The sequence below is a fragment of the Taurulus bubalis genome, assembly GCF_910589615.1.
Source record: "Taurulus bubalis genome assembly, chromosome: 15".
Classification (NCBI taxonomy): Eukaryota; Metazoa; Chordata; class Actinopteri; order Perciformes; family Cottidae; genus Taurulus; species Taurulus bubalis.
In genome coordinates, this window is record NC_136603.1 from 13,707,581 (window position 1) to 13,712,803 (window position 5,223).

Below are 5,223 nucleotides of genomic sequence, written 5' to 3' on the forward strand. Positions count from 1 at the left end.
ATAGTAGGAAGTGATCGCTGTTTGTTTTCTTGTTGTTATTTTTCCTTGGTTTGTTTGGCTTCGGGTCTTGCACTTCTGCTCGACACACAGGGTGTCTAAATCTTCAGATCATTTTCTTCATCCCTCAGACTTCACAGAGCAGGCACACAGATAGATTGCTGTGGTCCTCTCTCTCTCACACACACACACACACACACACACACACACACACACACACACACACACACACACACAGCTCTCCCTTGCTTGACCCACTTCAGGACGGATTATCGCTACTGCTTTATTTGTGATACTCTGATCCCAGTGGGAGAAATTTGACTTCTTTTTTTGCCACCACCCCGTAAGGTCACACAGCTTCAAAAAAAAGCCCTGGAGCCTGTAGGAATTTAGCATGTTGTTCAAAGACATTTTCAGTAGAGCAGATTGTTGTTATTACAAACTTCATTAAGGCCCTAACAACTTTATTCTGGAAGAAGAAGAAAGTTGAATCATTCACCAGTGTGTTTCATATGGTCACTGATCTTGTGATCAAATGACAACTTTTAGTTGTCATTTGCGAAAATGCTTCAAACCTTTTAATTTGCTCATTTGATGCTGGGAGATATGGAGAACATAAAATATCGTGATACTTTTGGCCAAACACCATAACATCGATATAGCGGTGATATAGGGTTGAATATGAATGCTTTAACGAAATATTTACACAATGAGCCTTGTCTCCTGTTCACACCCGATGATCAGAGTTGTTTACTCAACTTGTTCTCGTAAAGTCTAGATAAATGAACCGTGCATATAAACATGTGGCCCTACATTTTTTTATTTATACATGTTAATCAGCTGGTAAGATTATTTTGTCGCTGACAGCTTTCATCATTAATTTAGATTTGGGAAAGCTCTTTCCCAAGCAAGAGAAATGGGAAAGGGAAGATTCCTGCTTCTGAAGACATTTCATGCACATGGAGCCACACAACATGAGGATAGGCGCCCTTCTATATACCATATGTCCGTCTATCGCCATTAAAATACGTACTAGAGAATTGCTTTCTAAAAACAATTTCTCAAACAATCTAATAAGAAATATCTAAAATGTAATTTAAAGTCTGCTGTGCATTAACGGCTGGAGTGGTTGGTGAGAGTTTTATTCTCCGTAAAGGAATTTGAGTACTTAGATCTCCAGTATATTCTGTATGGCTTTAGCATAAAGCACCATTCAGGAGTTCGTGAAATATGAACTGACCCAAAAACAGCTCCTCGTGAGCTCCTTTTCTGTCTTTATTGTCCCGCATGGCACATTTTGCTTGCAGCAGCGACTCATCAAAACATAATCATCCATCCAATTACAGACTAAAAAAAAACATAATTTAGAAAAGGTGTCATGTGATAGAGGAACAAACACAAAGTGATAATATGTAAAGGATAACCCAAATCTCCCAACAAGAACGATTGCTCGTTGAGTTGTTTGTCAAGCCAACAAGATTACAGGGTAATTCAATATAGTGGTGTTTGGTTTGACTCGGTTCTTGAGGTCTTGATCAGGTGCTTAAGAAGTGTCGTTGTAGTGTCGACATGGCAGGGCCTGCAGTCCTTCTGCTTAAAGGACCATAATCATGGTGACTGGATTTAGAAGATTAAGCTCATGACTCATCAAGTCTTGATCGGACGTTCCCCAACATCTTACTAAACTGGTCTGGTATGAAGTAACATGTCCAAATCTACGTACATATCGGTGTCCTCCAACTAAGATTCCTGCGTTTGTTCGACATAACAATACACCTTTTTAGATCAACTTAATTAATTAAATGATTCATTTAGAAAATGAGTGATAGATCAATTGATTACAAAAATCATTGTTAGTTGCAGTTCTATACTAAATAATGTATGCATGTACAGTGCAACAACATGTAATGTGTGTTGACAGTGGTTTTCACTGTTACTTACTGCGGATTTATATCTGGCATTTGGCATCTTTCCATCTTTTCACATGCTGCTTATGTTTTTAATTTACATGAAATGTCCCTGAAAGGACTCAAAATTCAGGCTTTCAAACTAGTTTGAACAATGTATTTAAATATCAGTAAAGTGTATCCTTAAAGTACTTCTCCCTTCTGCTTCCTTATTAGGTCAAGGAGAGTGGATCTATTAAATAGGCTAAGTGGAATACTCTATCTGAAAGGACTTAGAGCCTTGTTACAGTAGCTTAGATCCTAGTTGGCTTAAGACAGGGCCGGGATGATGACGTTGCTAAAGGATCTGAATAATAGATTATAGAGTGTGAGTATACTGCACGGTTGCATGTGAGAGTGCATACTGCTGTTCAGTGGTTTCAGGGAGTTTCCTTAACACACGAGAGAGCCTAAAACACACATACTGCAGTTAGAACCACGAGGTGCTCCAGAGTTGTATTCAACGCCAGAGTGAACACAAACATATGCATCACTGCATGTTGATAGTCCTGCACTGCCACACAGTAGTCTTTATCAATCCTTAGGATTATGTCGTTGGCTTCATCTCGTAAACATGGTAATGTTATAATAATATAAATAATGATATAATATATTTTAAAACATTATGTAGAATCTAACATAAATGTGGATAATTTAGTCATAGATTTTTGATGATATGAGACTTAGCTAGAGCTACAGTTATTTTCTTTATGGTAATCCATATAAAATATCATAAAATGGCAAGAAATATCCATCTTTATCTCCTAAAACCTAAAGTAATGTCAATCGATTTCATTATATTTTCTGACAAACAATCCCGAAACCCAAATATAATTAGTTTACTATCACAAAAGACAAAAACAATCAGCAGAAGCTATTGAAGCTATAACCCGTATGTTTCACATAATTGCCTACAATTTAGTGTAATCTATTATTAAAAGAGTATATTGATTGAGTAAATTTCTGCTGATCCAACTATTTGACAAAATAAACAAATTGACTATAATATTGTATTATTGAGTAGTTACACACAGGTTGACAACTCTGCTTGTCCTGCCATCAATTGCAGCACTTAAACCACATCAATGCATCAATGCCTTCCTCCATACATGATTTATTTTGGAGCTGCTGTTCATTATGAAAATAAACACAATGAATCTTACTTTTTGTTCATTATATCCATATTTCTTCTATCTGTTTTCACATGTTCTTGTGTGTAAATACAACATCCTCTGACTATTATCCTTAAATGTAACATTATCAACTTTGAGGTAAACGAATGAAACATATTGTGCTATTTGTCCTTGTAAAGCCCCAATAACCTCCCCACTATCTCACCAAGTGTCCCATTTTTAAATGAAAACTAAATTAAACCGAGTTTGTTAATCTGTTTGTTTTCCACTATCTTGCAATCGATGTATCTTTTGTCAGTGCTGAGACCTCCTGAGAGCTGAGACAATTACACAGCACCACTGTAGGCAGTATTGTGGGTCTCCGCATGGAGCAACACAGTGCCGTGACTAATGACAAAAACAAGCACTCCCCATCTTGCTTTGCTTAACATAAGGTTAACCAGAAATTTCAAAAGTAGTATATTTACACACAATATACTACATATATGGCTGTAACTCATGGGTAGTCATGAGTGGTCATCCTGAAATCACAAGGTAGCCGGTTTGATCCCTGGTCTCCCCATAGTTTCATGTCAAAGTGTCCTTGAGCAAGACACTGAAGCCCCAGTTGCTCCCCGGGCGCTTCACAGCAGCCCACTGCTCCTTAATTACTAAGGATGGGTTAAAATGCAGAGAATAAATGTCCCCACTGTGGGACTAATAAGGGATTAATTATTATTATTATTACAATGACTGAGGTTTAATAGTTTACCACTGGATGTTGTTATTCTGGGAGACTTGTCTTGTGTGTGTGTGTGTGTGTGTGTGTATAAACTATAAACACAACATTTATACATTTTCTGGAGTGAGTGAGTACGGTCAATTTGATACAGTGATCTTTAACGAGCGCTTTAACAAAGATGAAGGTTTGCAACCAATGATTAATCTGAAGAGTATATTCGTTAGTCTTAATTTGCTCTGTAAAACATCAGAAAATTGTGAAAAATGCCACTGAAAAAGATTTTAGAGCCCAAAGCTAACATCTTCAGGTTTCTTGTTTTCAGTCAAAAAAACAAAATATCCAATTTACTATAATTTAAGACAAAGAAGAGAAGCCAATTCTCCCATTTGACAAAAGCTGGATTGACAAATCTTTGGTATTTTTGTTTGCAACATTTTTGTATTATTTAGGCAGTTATTTTTGGACAAAAAAAAATCAATATGCTTCATACAGTAACCTGTAAGAGTACTCGTCATTCATTTCAAACATCATCCTGACAGTAAATGTTATCCCGAGGCTGTTTATATAAGGGCAATTCTCTTTGCAAACTTGTTGGACAGTAAAAACCATTTGAGATGACATACTGGCATTCAAGGCTCTAGTGAGGTACACAAAAAAGTTATTTCAGAGATAGAGAGAAAATGTTGCCAATACTTAAGACCTCATGGATGTGCCACAGCTAGGCAGCCGGCTAACAATATGCTGAAAATGTTATTATGGTATTTTAGCCCAATGGCGGCAAAAATAAAGCCCATTTTAATAGACTAATCAATTATCGAAAATAGCTGCCGATCAACTAATCTACTAATCGTTGCAGCTCTATGAAGATGTACAGTTTGATGTTTACCTGAAGTTAGTGGTCGGTGCACAGTTCGAGACTCAAGTCAATGTAGGTTAGAGCTGAACAGATCGGCCCATTACTCGATTTGTTGATCGGAAATTATACAATATCTCAGGTTTCAGCTTCTCAAATGGGAGGATTTCCTTCACCAACCTCATAGCAAACATAATGAAAGGCTTATCCAGTAACGCACATATAATGAGGAGTATCTTAAAACCCATGCTTCAAAGAATGGCTCACAGCGTCTCGACTGAGCATCTGTGAATGGGATTAACATATTTAAATTGATGGAGGATAGTTCAGGAAGCTTAGAAAAGGCCCAGACACTCATTTATTCAAGGAGTAAACTAGACTAGGAGTCGCTTGACGAATGATAGTGTGTGAAGAGAGAATGAGGAAGGCAAAGTAGATGTGGTAATGTAACTTCCTGACCTTTTTGTTTTTCAGATGAACAGCAAGCAGTGAGTGTGAGAAACCTTCAGAGGATGCACCTGATCTGCGGGGCTCAGTGTTGAGGGAGGTACACAGAGCCAACTGGTGTCCACC